The sequence below is a fragment of the Myotis myotis genome, unplaced genomic scaffold (assembly GCF_014108235.1).
Source record: "Myotis myotis isolate mMyoMyo1 unplaced genomic scaffold, mMyoMyo1.p scaffold_m19_p_5, whole genome shotgun sequence".
Taxonomy (NCBI): Eukaryota; Metazoa; Chordata; class Mammalia; order Chiroptera; family Vespertilionidae; genus Myotis; species Myotis myotis.
Genome location: NW_023416357.1, coordinates 22,343,941 through 22,362,571, shown reverse-complemented (window position 1 = coordinate 22,362,571; position 18,631 = coordinate 22,343,941).

Genomic DNA, 18,631 nt, shown 5'->3' with positions numbered 1-18,631 from the left:
TCAATATAAATATTTCTAAAAAATAAATCATAAAACTAATGGAATAATATATTGTGCTGTAAGAAATGTAATGCTGACTGCCTGGGTTTCATTATAGCTGCATGCCCAATGGAAAAAAATAAAAAGACAAACTGAGTGAATCATTTGATTTATGTCCTGTTTATATAAGAGAAACAAGAAAAACCTATATAGCCCTGATTGTTATCCTGAAGAGGTTAAGGGGGAAAAGTAACCTATTTCCATTCTGAAAACATTTTAAGGAAAAAATTAATGAAATCAGTTTGAAAACTGTTAATCCCCTAACAGAAGGTTTATTTATCCAGAGCATAGCCTTACTTCAATGCGGAAATTGTTTAGCATATTACACTGAATAAACAATGATTTCATTTTTGTTTTTTCTACAATTCTTTGATATAGGCATAGTCTAAATTCTATAATTATATCACATTTCTTATGAACAATATTTCTTATCAAAGTCTTAAAAATTACACACAAAGTGATCAAGGGCCACTAATATAGTGCACGTTTTATCTGTGTGAGTTCTAGCATTTCTATTTCACAAGCTGGCTTTGAGCAAGATGACATTTATTTGTGGGCCTGACTCTCCCATGTGATAGAACAGTTTTCTAGTGTGGATTGAGGTGGTGCTGTTTATATCATAACAGAGGAGCTGGACAATAGTTCATGTCGTACACAGGAGGTTGGGAGGACACCCAGGGCTAAATTATTTGTTGGAAATCTGTTTCTGTTGTTTATAGCAGATGGGAGCAGTGTCTGCTTTGAAATTCCCTGAATCAACTTGAGCCCACAGAGTATAAAATTCTAATATATGTACAAGATTTGCTAGATTTTAAGCAGCAGTGTGCTTTTATTCATTCCACTAGTCATGGTAAAAGGAACATGCCGTCTAATGAATGTAATATGTGAAATATACTTTTATTTTGCATAAATGCTAAAATATTCATAATATAAAGTTTTTTGCACTTTTGGTGTTTTGTTTTTTCTGAAGCATATGCTCCAAAATTTGTGATGTGCTTACTTGGGTGAAGTAGGCTAGAAAGCACAATGGGATGCTTTTCTATCGAAATGTTTTGCTATCAAGGGCCATGCTGGTCTATAGAAAATAAAGCAAGGCTCTAACTCACACAAAGAAAAACGAACAAAAAAAAAAATCAAGTGAAACTCGAAGTCCAAAACCTCAGCAGATGCTCTTTCAACTCTCATATTCCCATCCTGCTATGATTTACATTTGAATGAAATTTTCCATTTTACTGAGTGACATGAAATCTAATTAGATCCTCCCCATACAAAGGAATCATCAGTTGTGTTAACATTATGATTTTATCAAATTGAAAAAGTAAAGTTTACAAAAGACTATATAAGTGTGATTAACACAACTGTTTCATTTTAATACAATAATTATTTTTTTTTTACTTTTAAAAATATACTATGTGAATGAGAACACTGCAGAGTAATAGTGATGAAAATACAGCGCAGTGTTTTATCAAATTGCCAAAAAGTTTTAATGATAAACAAAAAATGAGGCATGGTATGAAAATAAAAAGCACTCTTGTCTTTAAATATGTTGTAATTGATTTGAGAGAGGAAGGGAGAGGGAGTGAGAGAGAGGAACAGTAAAAGAAAGAGAGAAAAGAAAAAAGAAAAAGAGAGAGAGAGAGAGACATTGTTGCCTACTCTATGCACCCCCTGGGTATGTGCCCTGACTGGGAATCAGTGTATGCGATGACACTCCAACCAACTGAGCCACACTGGCTAGGGCTCTATCTGGTCTTTTTAAAATATATATATTTTTTTATTGATTTCAGAGAGGAAAGGAGAGAGAGAGAGAGAGAGAGAGAGAGAGAGAGAGAGAGAGAGAGAGAGAGAGAGAGAGAGAGAGAGAGAAACATCAATAATGAGAGAAAATCATTGATTGGCTGCCTTCTGCATGCAACCGGGCATGTGCCCTGACTGGGGATCCAACAGCAACCTCCTGGTTCATAAGCAACCACTGAGCCATGCCCGCAGGGCTCAATCTGATCTTTAAGGTCATGAGAATAACTGCCCAGACCTTTGATAAAAAACACTTACTTATACAGTAAAATCACATCACACGGTAGCTTTAGAAACTATTTTATTAAAATGTGGTTAATGCTTATTTACAATACGTAAGTATGGATTAAGGTATACTAGTAATTAAAGTAGTACTAGTCATTTTGGAAAGACAGTAAAAGCAGAGCATAGATTGTCACACAGAAATAGACAAAAGACCCCCATGAATAATATGAACAACATAATTAGGTGACAAGAAATCCCCATAGGACCCATAATATGGCCAAGTTGTGACAAAGCACCAGCAACTACAAGGTGTTATTAGAAAATCTATAGTCTGAGCAAAATGATTGATTTGGTTTAAAATCAGTCAGGATTTTCTTTAATTTCTTTCTTCTTATCTATCTTCCTGTTCCTTTTCCCCATTTTCTTCATTTCTTCTTTTTTTAAAACTTCTTATTTTTAAAATATATATTTTTATTGATTTCAAAGAGGAAGGGAGAAGGAGGGAGGGGTAGAAACACCATTGATGAAGAATCATTGATTGGCTGCCTCTTGCAAGCTCCACACTGGGGATCAAGCCCGCACCCAGGGCATGTGTGCTGACTGGGAATTGAACCGTGACCACCTGGTTCATAGGTCAACACTCCACCACTGAGCCACCCTCGCCAGGCTAAACTTATTTTAGAAAAATTTTCAATTTATAGAAAATTTGTGAAGATGGTACTGGGAGTTACCATATACCTCTACTCAGTTTCCCCTACTGACATCTTACATTACTATGGTGCATTTGGTACAACTCGTAATGAAATAATTTTGACATGTTATTAACACAAAGTGATGGTCTTTTTAGTGTTTCTTAGTTTTTAACCTATTTTCTCTTTTTTGTTTCAGAATATTTATTCATCATGTCTTTTTAGAGTCCTCTTGACTGTGAGAATTTTTCAGACTTTTTTTATTTTTATTTTTGATGACCTTGGCATTTGTAAGGAGTATTGGTTAGATATTATGTAGGATGTTCCTCAACTGGAATTTAAGTGTATGTGTATGTTTGCATGATTAGACCAGGATATATATCTTTAGAAGGAAGACTACAGAGTTAAAATACCTTTAAATCCCATCATATCAGGGGTACATGTGTTAATGTTATATCACAGTTGATGTTAACCTTAGCCACCTGGTCACCTGAGTTGGTGTTTTTTAGCCTTTTCCATAGTTCTGTTCCCCTCTTTCCATGCTGAGGACTTAGAGGGAAGTTACTCTGCACAGCCTACATGTAAAGAGTGAGAAGTTATGTTTTACCTCTATGAAGGTAAGGTATCTATGCAATGTAATTAGAATTATTATGCATGGAAGAGTGGCCTAGTTTATTTATTTTGTTGCTCAAATATTTCCCTCTTTTGCCATTCAGCTGGCTCCACCATGTTGTAGTCTCAGCTCATATATTTCCTGCTCCAGTTGTAAAGTCAGCCATTTCTCCGAAAACCCTGACTCCCTGCACTGCAGAAGAGTGCTAGAAGTCAAGCCCTGGGTGCTCCTTATGCTGCTTGCTACTGGGATGCCGTGGCCTCTAGGCCCTCTGAGCTGACAGAGCGGAGAAATACATGCATTCTTACAAAATTAACCGAGGCATATTAAACATTTTAAGAGTTTATTGGAGCAAACGATTGATTCCAGCCCAGCAATACCAGATCAGAAGTGGTTGGGAGAGCTCCATGGACAGGGGCTCTGGAGAGCCCTTTATAGAGACAGAGCAGAAGCCAAGTAAGGCAACTACTGATTGGCTACGGCTGAAAGGCTGCTTGGCTGTTTGTGACTGTCCTTAGAACTTCAATTTTGTAACCTTAAGGCATCTGCAGGCTTAGATTTTGAGTTGCTAACTAGGCCACCATGGCCTTGGAGCCACCTCAATCAAATGTCCTCGTTTAATTCATTTAATGGAACCTATACCTCCATGTATCTATACATACGTATACATCTCTCTATATGTAATCATCTGTATCGATATTAAGCTAAATATGAGTTCATACCAATGTCTCCTACTCTAATCCATTGTCATCTAGATCCCCACCTTGTTAATCCATCAACTCCCTCTGAATACTGATAACGTTGGATGCCACTGTCCTGCAGCCATTTACTTAATTGTTCCGCTCCACTGCGTGTATAGCAGCATGAGAATTGTTAGCCCATACCCTTGGGGAAACTGCTTTATTAACAAATACAGTGCTTATGCGCAGTTTGCTTTACGTTTAGTCTTACGGAATTCTCTCACTGGCAAAGCTATTTGGGTCAGCCTCTCCCTGTCTCCCTTACCCCCACTTCTGTGCACCTGTTCCACGTATTGTAATACAGTTAGATTGCTTTGTCACATTCTCCATTTCATTCAGGGTTTCCCCAACGTCTTAATTGATTTTTTAAAATGTGTATATACTAAGGTTTACTCTTTGCACTTTAAGGTTCTGTGGGTTTTTATACATATTTAGTGCTTTCCAAATTTTTCTCTTTTTCCCTCTCCCTACCTTTGTCCCCGCCTTCCTTTCTTCCTTCCTTCCATCCCTCTCTTTCTTTTATTGCAGTGATATTTTTCTAGTTTATATGCTGACTGTCAGTTTATTGAGTCAGTGCTATTGTTATTAATACCTTTAGATTCCCCTTTCTCATTCTTTCAGAGGAAATTACTGCTACACTAAAATATATATTTTTCAGATAGATAGATGATAGATAGATAGATAGATAGATAGATAGATAGATAGATAGATAGATAGATAGATGATAGATGGGACATACCACATTTTGAGTTTTTAAAATAACTGATTTTAAGAGATACAGAGAAATATTTAATGACAGTTCAGTGTTGAGCAGTTGCTTTGGTTTTATGTGCTACCCACATCTCCAGTCCCATTTTAGACAAGATCCTGCAGGCTGTCAACAAGGGGTAGATAACATGAAATGGAAGCAGACATTTTTAATAAGCGTGACCTTCCGAAAATGCCAGTATGCCCTGGGATCTTATATCTACCACAAGACAACTTCATAGGGGGGAGAGTGAAGGTGATAGAATCCAAAGAAAAATGCGTGGATTCTGGAGTCGAGGGTGCCTCCTGCTCAGCTGCCTTGCGAGGCAGCCGGTCTCTGGCCTCTGAAGAACGGAGACCTGGCAAAGGCTGAGTGGGAGTGAGGTTCGTGTGTTACATAAGATATAGCAGCTGAGTTCACCGATGGAGTTTGCAGAATAGAAGCTTCACAGGTTACTGTTACCAGATACAAATGCCACCGAATCCTGCAGAGGGGAACATACAGCAGAGCAGGGCACACCTGAAGGGTGGCAGCTGAGGCAGCAAAGTGGACCAGAACTCAGTGGGCAGCATGGGTGAGGCCATACAGAATTGCAATCCTCAGGGCAATGAGCATAGGAGCAAATATGCCCGCTGGTCAGACACCCACTGCTGCTCAGGCCGAATTAATTAGTTACCCTAGGACAGCAATCAATCTGAGAAATAGTAGGAAATAGAGTAAAAGTACAACATACTTAAATTCACTGTGTTTAATACTTTTCAATGATTGAATTTGATGGTGTCTACCTGGAAGTGATCACATTAAGATTTCTATTATGTAGAATGAAGGCTTGTGATACAAATGAAGTCCAATTTTATAAAATGATGTTACATGTTTGCAATCTGAATTTGAAGTTTCTGAAAGTCATACATCTACCCTCTACTCTGCCTTTGATAAGAAAAGTGTTCAATGTTTGCTTTAAGGCTTATTGTATAAATTCATTTTTAGGGTGAGCTGGCTTTTCTGTATGCTTTGTTGAATGCTGACTGGATGTTTTTTTTTTTTTTTTTTTTTTTTTCATTTAACCTTAGAAAAGCTTATCTTTCCAACTTGAGTGTTCTCTGTGTGTCTATGTGTTATGCGGTGATATTTCTCTGTCACACTGTGGCCAAGAGAAGGACTAAATCACATTATCTCTGACAGAGACAATCACTTCCTTATTGAGGTTAGATCTGAAAATGGATCTCATATGGTGCAGCCAGGGATCATCCCCAAACAGAAAGAGATTGTTTTTAACCATTTTGTATCCATTCTTGTAGCCTTTACAGATAACTAGTAAACTTTCTATTGGTCTCCATGACTAATATGGTATATTTCCACACTGTAAATAGAACTGAAAATTATGCTTTAAGAGAAGGGGTCTCTTCAGATAAGCTGTGGTGTATCTCATGTTTGTATAATATTTAGCCAAGTTGTAAAAATTAAAAAAACAATGTGACAGAATCAGGATCTGCATATTTTAAATTTACAACACGAGACTTTAATTTGTTGAAATCAAATAAATATTCCTTTATGATTGAAAGATTGAATTTATAAATATAAATCATAGCAGAAAAATATACAAAATATATCAATGTAAGAAATTTATGGATTAATATAGATTAAGCCCATTAAAATGCTAATGAGAAATCTTAAAGTCCAGAAAATAATTCAAAGGGCTTTTGTCAGCCCATAATATTTTTCCAAAATAATAACTATGTTAAATCTGGAATGGAGTGAAACTTGCACTATCATTTCAAGATTTTTGTAAAATAATAATAGAAAAATACATGTTAACAGTATATGATCCAAACTCAAACTTTAAAAGAATTAGTTTGACTAGCTTTACCGCTACAAATTTGGACCTATTCATCCTCATCTATTTCTTTGGAATTAATGGAAACGTATCTTCCATGTGATTATAATATAACAGAGCGTTTTATTCATGCCACCAGCCAGTTGCTTCTTCCATCACTGGAGTAACTCCTTTACATGATCTCTTAAAATGGATAAAATAAAATAAAAATGGCTATAGAAAAAGGAACACTGATCTTGGCCAATGTGTTATAAATATGTGATATATCTTTCCTCCAGAACATATAAAAACTAGGCTTGAACTTACAGTAAGCCTTCAATGATGATAGAAAATAAAGTAAAACATAAGACCAAAAACATTTTAAGTGACTACAGAAATGTATTAGAATTCTAACACCCCTTTTTAAGATAGCTCACTTTGAAATCTTGCTCTGCTTTTGGAAGAGTAGAGGCAGCTTGATGATCCCTCATGTTACCACAATTAGAAGCAATCTGAGTAAACATATGTCTTCTCCACCCTCAGATTTATTGAGATATAATTTGCATGTAACATTGTGTAAATTTAAAGTCTATAATGTGAAGATATGATCCCATACGTACTGCAAAATAATTACCACAATAAGGTTAGTTAATGCATTCATCACCTCATATAATTACAATTTTTGTGTGTGTATATGTGATGAGAACAAATATATGCCTTGGAGTTTGGGCCAAAATAACCTTGGGTCTTTTGGGTAAGAAACAGACATTTTTGTCATCCTTCTCCAAAAGGTTCCCATGCCACTACAGCTGTCAGCATGATCATTTATGACTTCAATGGGAAACTGACACATACCTAATAAAGTTGAATATGCCCATATGGTACCAACAAGATGGTTCTACTATGTTTGCTATCAGAAATTTTCAAAAGCTGGAGTAATGAATCCTAAAACTTTCCAAAATCTAATCAGATGTTCAGTTTAATTGGGTTTGCACAAAGCTCAGTCCAACTTTTTTAGGTTCCTTCTCAAAGAAGTCTCAAATTTTTTTGCTATCAAGCTTGCCTAATGGTAAATTTCTTATACCATGGGGAAATAGCTGATATTTACTTTAAGGCAAGATTAAAAATCAGAAGTTAATATGCAAAACAAAATTAATGTATATTACTGAAATATAGACTCGATTGTCTTGATATACTAAAAATCCCTGAAAATTTAGTTCTGTCTTTTTTTGAATTAATTATGGCTTAGCTGTCCAAAACCAAAACTGTACCAATAAATAAAAACTATCTGCCAAAAAATCCCCCAAATAGCGGCATCTATTTTTAATATTGATGACTACTAGACAATCTGAGAACTTGCCTGCTTGAACTAATAATGCATTGGAAACCAAACTCTGTGTCTAACAATTTAATAATTTATGATCTTGGTCTTTGGATATGGCAAATGATGGCCCAGTTGACATTCCCTTTGGGTATTTTTTAAGGGAAGTATTTCTGGGTAGAAGAGATCATTGCTCTCTCTGTAATTTTACTGTAACGCTCTCTTAACTTCCTCAGGCAAACATAGTTTAGTTTGTTAATGAGATTTCAAAATTTGAAAGATGTACTGAATCATTCTACTCTACGCCATCATGTTAGCATCCTCTGGTCATTGGAAACAGTATGGTGAAGTCTCCCAAGAAGTGTCTATGTTTTGTCATTAAAATTTTGTCCGATCCCTTAATATTGGCTCATGACTTGTTGACCCAGCACTTTTTTAATTCACCTTTTTGATTGTGCACAAAGCTGGTTTTTCTCAAACTTTCTTTTCTAATTTTGGAGAAGACCTTAATTTAACAGTGTTAAATTACCTGTTAAAATGCAGGTTTGAATGAACTTTCCTAGACTGCAAATGTGTGCTTGTTTAACTATATTTTAGCAGTAAGCCATGTTTTAAATATATACTTATGATAACATAAAAATTGTGCATCCTTCAGTCTTTTATTGAAGAGGGTGACCATGGAGTATTTAAAAGAAAATTGAGAATCACAGATTTCAATCATTCATCCACAGTGAGAATTTAAACTTTATTAAGTCACCTGTGTATTCAAATCTCTAGGTCTATAAATGCTTGACAAAATAGATGATTTGAGAAACTCACTATTAGCCTATGTTTGACTATTCATAATTACAGTAGTTCCATAAAAATGTATTCACATTATTCTGCCTTAAAATTTACTTTTACTGCAAAATATAAAACCTTTGACTTTAAGGGGCAGAAACCTTCAGGGAACAGGAATACAGTGTTTCAGAAACTCAAACTAAGGAGATAATTTCCTACTCCCATTTTGTGGCTGTCACATTTTTCTCTTAGAGATAGTCCATGTAACTTTTTACAAAATGAGTATTTCTGGATTCTCACTCTCTCCTCCATCATCATTTGATCCTCTGTTTTAACTTCTTGGAATAGTTAAAAGGTGAAAACACCCACGGTCCAATCCTTACTGCTTTACATTTACTGCGATTCTGCCACTGGGAAAACCTTTTTCGACGTTTTAGATTTCACCTCCTCAGTTTCCAGTGGGTTGATGCAGAACAGTTTGTGTGCCACATGCCAAATACCAAGGCTTCGCTAGGCATATGTGCTAACTCGAGGCATATGGGTTTCACCCCTGCCCTGAACTCACAGTATCTACTTCATTCCTCACACTTTTGCTCAAGCATTAAAAAATCGCTTCAAATCAATTATTCAATAAATTCATACATATTGATTCCCACAGCTCAACAACAGTCAATTCTCTTTTGTTTTCTCTCTCTCTCTCTCTCTCTCTCTCCCTCCCTCCCTCCCTCCCTCCCTCCCTCTCTTTTCTTTCTTTCTTCCTTCCTTCCTTCCTTCCTTCCTTCCTTCCTTCCTTCCTTCCTTCCTTCCTTCCTTCCTTCCTTCCTTCCTTCCTTCCTTCCTTCCTTCCTTCTTTCTTTCTCTTCTCCTTCCTTCCTTCCTTCCTTCCTTCCTTCCTTCCTTCCTTCCTCCTTCCTTCCTTCCTTCCTTCCTTCCTTCCTTCCTTCCTTCCTTTCTTTCTTCTTTCATTTTCCCCTCTCAGTTTTAGCAAAGTACAAGTGCCTAACTCAGCCGTGGGCAAACTACGACCCACGGGCCAGATCCGGCCCGTTTGAAATGAATAAAACTAAAAAAAAAAAAAAAAAAAAAAAAAAGACCGTACCCTTTTATGTAATGATGTTTACTTTGAATTTATATTAGTTCACACAAACACTCCATCCATGCTTTTGTTCCGGCCCTCCGGTCCAGTTTAAGAACCCACTGTGGCCCTGGAGTCAAAAAGTTTGCCCACCCCTGGAACTTTTTAATTTTAATTTTTCTTGAGATTATCACAGTTTACTTATTTTCTCTCAGAAAACTTATCACCACCTTTTTATTTTTAGTTTGAGAAGAAAGGCTCATGCAATATTTTATTTTTCAATATTAAAAGTGTTCACAAGTGAATGGGTTTGTTAATGTATGACAACTAAACACCCATTTTTAGCTCTCAGAAATTATGCTAACTATCGGTGCCCTGGTCAAGAGTAAGGACTCTGGAAACAGACCCTAGGGTTGAAATCCCAGCTTCTGCCCCTAAAAGTGTATATTATTGTACAATTTAGTAAGCTTCTCATTGGCTCATTTTTTGTTTCTGACGAATGGGAATACTTTTATGTATGTATCAACACTGAGCAGGTGAGATCAATAGCAGTTTATTAGGATCATGTATTCATAGCTTGGAGGACAAGGACATTGCTCCTGCTTTCTCATTCAGGGCCCCTCAGGAGTTGCATTTGGGAATAGACTGGATAAGCAGCAGGATCTGCAGGGGGCAGATTTTGTAGTAACAAAAGTGTGAGGTGGGCCCTGATTTCTACCAGAGGATGTGATTGATGCATTTGAATAAATCGGTGGGCTGGCTGGGAATGAAACCTGTTAGGTTCAAGACCAAGTTAAATGCAGTTTGTCCAACCCATAGGCAAATATCTGAGTGAGGAGCGTACACTAAGAATTTTGGTGTGCAGGGCATTGTTACTGACAAATATACATGGAAGAGGAGGGGAGGTGCGAATAAGGCAGCAAGAGAAATCAGACTGTGCTATAAGGCCAACTTGCCCCAGCTCACCTGGACCTCTGTGGCAAGCAAAGTCAGTCAGACTTTTTCCATAAAAGGCCAAGATAAGTCGTGATTTGTTCTCCTAAAACAATCAGTTTTTGGATATGGGTTGACTCCAGGAAGAACGTACCCTTGGCCAAATTCACTCTCAGTAGCGGAGGCAAACCCCAAAGAGTTGAGAGCAGCCTGCTGACAGCTCTTATGACATGTGGGCAACAGTTCTTTCCTTATAGGGTGAGGTGGTTTAAGAAATACAGTCTATTTCTTAAACCATTTGGAACCACTTCACATTTGTGGATCCAGTTTCTTTAAGATTCTGCTAGGTCTCTCTTCCTAGGGAAACTTAGGAATTTCTTTAATTCTCCATTAAAGAAAAATGGAGAATATGGAGAAATAATGTTTAAAGCAAGGAAGGAAGGGTAGAAAGAAAGAAGGAAGGGAAATGGGAAAAGGACCATTGTATATCTCAGGCCTTCAGATCATTACTGTATTGAAAATTAAAATGTTTAGGGTTGTTGAGTTTTTTCCTACCACCAAGAACTACCTAAAAAAACCCCACACATATTGTATAGGAATTATGCTACCTACTCATCATCAAAAGGTTTGGCATTTTTTATATATCAATTTATAAAATACATTAAACATGGAAATGGAACTACAAAGTGACACAAACCTTTTGATCTGGACATTACATATTCAGGAAAAGTGATTTACTTTTCCTAACAGAAGCCTGCTCATTACATAAGGCCAAGCTGAAGTGTTGGCGTATTTTTTCACCCTCAGCACTATATTATAGCATTCCACAGACAGTAAAGTATCTCCTGCTGTGACAAGTATTGATCTTATTTTTCCTTAGAGACTCCTAACAAGCCAAACTGCAGCTCCCTAAAATATTCAGCTGGAGCCGTGGTTTGTCAGAACTATAAGTTAACAAGAAATTTACTTTTATTCTCCCACCACAAAATAAAGCGCCATCAGTATTCTCCTTGTATTTACTGATCATGCAATTGCTTTATTAGCTAAATGACTGAATGATCCAAGAATTGAAGCCAAGACTCTTTTTTATTTTACTTAAATGTATATGTACTTTTGTTTATAGAGAAGAATAATCAATATTTTAACAAATGATAAAATAAAAATGAGGAATCTGAGTAAAATACAAATTTACATAGTTTTAAATCTTTATCACTAAATGGTATTTTATTGCATGGTTTTAAAATTATTCTTATACCAAAATGCATATAAAATTAGTCTGCCTAAATAATAAGAAGGCAAGAGGCTTTATTTAAATGCCTTCTTATTTCTTACTCATGCCATGCTTTTATGAAAATTATAAATAAAAGCAGTGATTGAAAGGAGAAAAGTTATAGTGTATTATTAATGAGATTTAGGATATTACAAAATAGAAGCTTACAGACCATGATGGTAATCATTTTTTAAAGTGCAATTATTAATGCCATTTGTTCGAAGGAATTGGTATAAAATAAGAATACAAATGTCTAGACTACTAAATATTACTGAATTACATAACAAGTAAATAAATATATGATCTGTTTTGTCTAGAACACTAAATATTACTGAATTACATAACAAGTAAATAAATATATGATCTGCTTAAAGAAAATTGCACACTTTTCAAAGAAAATTCATTCTTGAACAACATATTTCAATTCCCTTCAAACTTTATAACAATATGGTACATTTTCACTTTTAAATTTGGGAACATACCAATATTAACTCAAATCTTTTGAGATCATATTACATATGTAAGTAAATCTGTTCAATTGGTACTTAGGAATAAGTTATGCAGTACAAGAATCAAATATATAAATGAAACAATGTCAAAAGGATTATCTAGTCCTTTCACTCATACATTAGGCAGCGCTGTTCTAAATCATATAAAAATAATCTGTTTGAAAAAATGCAAGAAAATTAAGGGAATAAAAAATGACTTCATGATCATAACTAACTACAATTAACATATATATACTAGAGGCTCAGTGCACGGATTTGTGCACCAAGGGGGTCCCTCAGCCTGGCCTGAGGGGATCGAGCTGAAACCGGCTCTCCCATATCCCCTGAGGGGTTTTGGATTATGAGAGGGTGGTTCTCAGGTGAAGCAACCCGGAATCAGGTTCCCTCCTCTGTGGTTCTGGGTGCGTCACCCCAGAAATGCCACTGCCAAGAGACTGCAGCTCAATAGCTCCTGCATTGAGTGTCTGCCCCCTGGTGGTCAGTGCATGTCATAGCTACTGGCTGGTCGGCCGGTCAGCCGGTCGCTTTGGCTTTTATATATATATAACTAGAGGCCCGGTGCATGAAATTCATGCACTCAGGGGGAGGAGGTCCCCCAGCCTGGCCTGTGCCTGTCACAGTGCGGGAGCCCCATGATCAATCACCCCAAGGAGATAGGCCCCACCTACCCATCCGGGCTCCTCAACGAATTGCTCCAAAGATGTAGGCTGGAGCTGGGGGTCCCACCTCTGCACCGCGTGGAGCCGGGAGGCGGAACCCCCAGGACCCACAGGCAGGCCTCCCCGCGTGGAGGTGGGACCCTCCGGGCAGGCCTGGCCACGCAGAGCCAGGACCTCCCAGGCAAGCCTCGCCATGAGGAGCCGGGAGTTAGGCAGGACTCCCAGGCAGTCTCCATGCCGTGCACACAGCGTCAAGCCCAGCCCCACCCACCTGCGCGTGCCCGCTGTGTGTGCAGCCATCTCGTTATGGTGTGAGGGTGACGACTACTTAGGCTTTTGTTAGTAAGGAAGTTCCATTCAAAGCTTTTATATATGTAGATAATGTTCCATTCAAAGCTTTTATTTATTTTAAATTTATTTCCTTCTGACCCTTATATAAAAATGTCATTTTCTGCCTTATACTCACAGAATATGGCTCTAAATTATCAGTTTTTCTTTTATTAGAAAACATAAATTGCACAGTAAATTTCTTCCTCTGAAGAAAAGCTGCCCATTGCATGTTATATTACTGAAGAGACAGTAACACAACACAGATTGGTTTTCATCCAAAGAGTAAAGTCTTAGGACTGCTAAGAATATATTCATTTAGTTGAGCACTGAAATTGACCTAGGTATTTATGTTTTAGAATAAACAAGTTTCCTTTATTATATATGAGGGCTTGTATTTCCAACTTTGACCTTGAAAAAAATAGAATAAAATTGTATCATGTCAAATAAAGAAGGAAAAAGAAGAAAGTCAAATTTTCCTTCTCTGTAGAGTTTGGAAAAAAAAGACCCAACCTTCCTTATTAATCAGCTAAACAGAAATAAGTACAAAAAATAAGGTATTCACCCATATGACTGGGATTCATTTACAGTGTCTCTCATAAATTTTGTGTTTGTTTTAGCAAATAAATGCTAGAATTCCAAGCAGCCTAAATACCACAGAAGGAAGACAAAGATTTATACAATCTCTTCATGGATAAAGCTGTAGTCCATATTTCGGAATAGATCAGAAGACTTCCACAGTTTAGTACCATGAGTTGCATGAAATTGTTACTAGCTCAAATTTAACATAATACCTCATCTACACAGTCCTATATAATGCTTTCGACATGTCAATTATTACATATGGCATTGCTGGAAACACTATTTTCCACTGCTGTATGGATGATTTTTCTAGTAATTTTTCATGGGTGTTCATATTTTTATTTCATAGGATTCTTCAATATAGTTTTTGACTTTTGGTACATTTTCATTTTAATACAAATTTTTTTATAAGATTAGCAGAATAACAACATTTCCACATTAGAAACACAAGAGTATTATTGTTTACTTAAGGAAGCTAATCCTTTATAACAGTATTAAGTACTTGTAACTTTTAACCCCAATTTTATAATGTTTATGAAGAGGGTTATTTGATATATGCAAACTTTGCTCCATAATTCTTCTGAGATATATATGTCAAATGTCATAACACTTTGTATAAAAACTAGAGGCCTGGTGCACAGAACTCGTGCATGGGAGGGGAGTGTCCCTCAGCCCGACCTGCACCCTCTCCAATCTGGGACATCCCTCTCATAATCCAGGACCACTGGCTCCTAACCGCTCACCTGCCTACCTGCCTGATCACCCCTAATCGCCTCTGCCTCAGCCCCTGCCACCGTGGCTTTGTCCAGAAGGACATCCTAAAGACATCAGGTCTATCTGGTCTAATTAGCATATCACCCTTTTATTAGTATAGACTAGAGGCCTGGTGCATGAAATTCATGCATGGGAGGGGGGAGTGTATCCCTCAGCCCAGCTTGCACCCTCTCCAATCTGGGACCTCTTGAGGAATCTGGGACTGCCCATTTAGGAATTCAGGATGGTGGCTCCCAACTGCTCGCTTGCCTTCCTGCCTGCTTGATTGCCCCTAACCGCTTCTGCCTCCCAGCCTGATCACTTCCTAAACACTCCCCTGCCAGCCTGATCGATGCCTAACTGCTCCCCTGCTGGTCTGATTGCCCCTATCTGTCCTCCCCTGCTGGCCCAGTCACCCCTAACTGCCCGCCCTTGCCAGCTGGTCACCCCCTACTGCCCTCCCCTGACAGCCTGATCTCGCCCCTAGCTGCCTCTGCTTCGGCCCTTACCACCATGGCTTTGTCTGGAAGGAAGTTGGATGTCTAGAAGATGTACAGTTGACCCAGTCTAATTAGCATATTACCCTTTTATTAATATAGATATACATACATATATATATACACATGTACATATATATATACACACATATATATCTATATATCTTTAATATATAGATTCATATTCAAATTTTAACATTGCATTGATGTAAGATTTAGTGTTTGTGCAGTCTTCATAATACTATTTTCTAGCCAGCGTTATTTATAAAACTAAACAACAAAAAACTCTTCTTCAATATGGATGACTACTGTGTTTGCCATCTTTTACTTTTCCTTATCTCCATGTTCTGCTATCATATATGTGGTTCACTCCTCATCCTTCCATAGATCTTCATTCATATTCATTAACTTGTTAATTTTCATCTAAGACATTAGATTCCACTTTTATTTTTTGGTTAATCCTTACCCAAGAATATTATTCCATTGATTTTTTTTAGAGAGGGTGAAAGGGTGGGTGAGAGACACAGAGAGAGAGAAACATCAATGTGAGAGAGACACATTGATTGGTTGCCTCCCACACACTCCCAACCAGGGCTGGGGATCGAGCCAGCAATGGAGGTACATGTCCTTGATGGGAATTGAACCCAGGACCTTTCAGTTTGCAGGTTGATGCTCTATCCACTGAGCCAAATCAGCTAGGGCTAGATTCCACTTTTGGCTAATATTTTCTCAACCACCTTGTAGTTGAAATTTCCCTCTTTAAAAATTCTGAAAACTCAACTCCAATAACTTTTCATTTTGTTCCCTCATTACCTGATACAGAAAGAGAGGGTTCAATTGTAGTTTCAATATGCTATTGAAGTCTACTACAAATGTCACTTTTCTACTTATATTAATAAACATCCTGAAAAACCTAAATTATGTATTCCACCACAGGCTGACCGAGGGGCTCTGGCACTGGCTCAATACCTCAGGAATTTATTTGAACCGAAATGTCCCTTCATCCCAACCTCCTGAGTCAAACAGGAGCTCTCTAGATCTCATTTTATTGAGAGAGAAAGGGAGAGGGCTAGAGAGATAGAAACATCAATAATGAGAGAATCATTGATCAACTGCCTCCTACATGCCCCCCACTGGGAATCAAGCACACAATCCAGGCATGTGTCTTGATTAGGCATCAAACCATTACCTCCTGGTTCATAGCTCAACACTCAACCACTGAGTCACTCTGGCCCGGTTCTGTATTTTACTTTAAATCCTGTATCACACTCAGGGGGCAGACTCAGTGAGCACCAAAGCCCCACTGAAGCAAGTCTTGCCCCAGAAGGGTATCTTCAGCACAGAAGTTCTCCCACTGCAGACACAGCTGATTCTCACTGCCAATTGGCCTGGAGGTCAATTCCTCCCAGGGATCCTACAACAATCAAGGCATAACTACAACAAGACTGTGCACAAAGCCCACAAGGGGGTGCACCAAGAGTGTCCACCTCAGGTAACTGGGAAGGCTGAGCCACTGGGTCCTACAGGGCACTTAGCACACAAAACCACTCTACCAACACAGGGAAGCATAAAAAATGTGGAGACAAAGAAACAGGTCACAAATGACAGAAATGGAGGAAAGAAAATGACTGGATATAGAGTTCAAAACCACGTTTATAAGGTTTTTCAAGAATTTTATGGAAACCGCCAATAAATTTAGTGAGACCCTGGAGGATATGAAAAAAGACCAACTAGAAATTAATAATACACTGACTGAAATAAAGAATAATATACAGGGACCTAACAGCAGGCAAGAGGATCCCAAGAATCAAGTCAAAGATTTGAAATATGAAGAAACAAAAAATACCCAACCGAAAAAGGAAAAAGAAAAAAGAATCCAAAAATATGAAGATAGTGTAAGGGGCCTCAGGACAACTTCAAGCGTACCAATATCAGAATTATAGGGGTACCAGAAGAAGAGAGAGGGCAAGATATTGAAAACCTATTTGAAGAAATAATGACAGAAAGCTTCCCCTACCTGGTGAAAGAAATAGACTTACAAGTCCAGGAAGCACAGAGAACCCCAAACAAAAGGAATCCAAAGAGGACCACACCAAGACACATCATAATTAAAATGCCAAGAGCAAAAGACAAAGAGAGAATCTTAAAAGCAGCAAGAGAAAAAAAGTCAGTTACCTACAAGGGAGTACCCATATGACTGTTAGCTGATTTCTCAACAGAAACCATGCAGGTCAGAAGAGAGTGGCAAGAAATATTCAAAGTGATAAATAGCAAGAACCTACAACCAAGATTACTTTATCCAGCAAAGCTATCATTCAGAAGGGAAGACCAGATAAAGAGCTTCACAGATAAGAAAAAGCTAAAGGAGTTCATCACCACCAAACCAGCATTATATGAAATGCTGAAAGGTATTCTTTAAGAAGTGGAAGAAGAAAAAGGAATTCTTACCATTTGCCACAGCATGGATGGAACTGGAGAGCATTATGCTCAGTGAAATAAGCCAGTCAGAGAAGGAGAAATACCACATGATCTCACTCATTTGTGGAATATAATGAACAACATAAACTGATGAACAAGGACTGATCCAAAGACGGAGAGGCATTGATTGGACTGTCAGGCCTTGGAGGGAAGGTAGGGGAGGGTGGGGGTAAGGGGAAAGATCAACCAAAGGACTTATATGTAAGCATATAGGCCTAACCAATGGACATGGACAACGGGGGGGGGGGGTGTGAGGGCATGAGCGAGGGGGGGGGTAGGGAGTAACGTGGGGATAAGGACACATACGTAATATTTTAATCAATAAAAAATATATTAAAAAAATAAATAAAAGCTAAAAAAATAAATGAATAAAAATAAATCCTGTACCTATTTAAAAAAAAATAAACATCCTGAGTCTGGTTTCTGTCCTATGATTATGAGTCCAGGTTGATATATAAATTCACATTCACAATTTAAAATCAGATTCCTTAGTTGTTCCTTTGGTTTTGTCAGAATAGTTCCTTCCCTCTACTGATTCCCACTCATATTCTAGTTTTTACATGACTGAGATGACATTTTCACATATTCTGGTCTCTTCACAGTCCTCCACCACCCTCCTACTAAAACTTCCCTGACAAACTGGTAAGAGTTACATAGAAATGCCTGTGTTATCACTGCCAATGCAGCCATCCTCAAAACTGTAAAGATCATCAAAGAAAAGTCTGAGAAACTGTCACAGCAAAAGGAGTCTAAGGAGACCTGGCAGTGAACTGCAATGTGATGGTC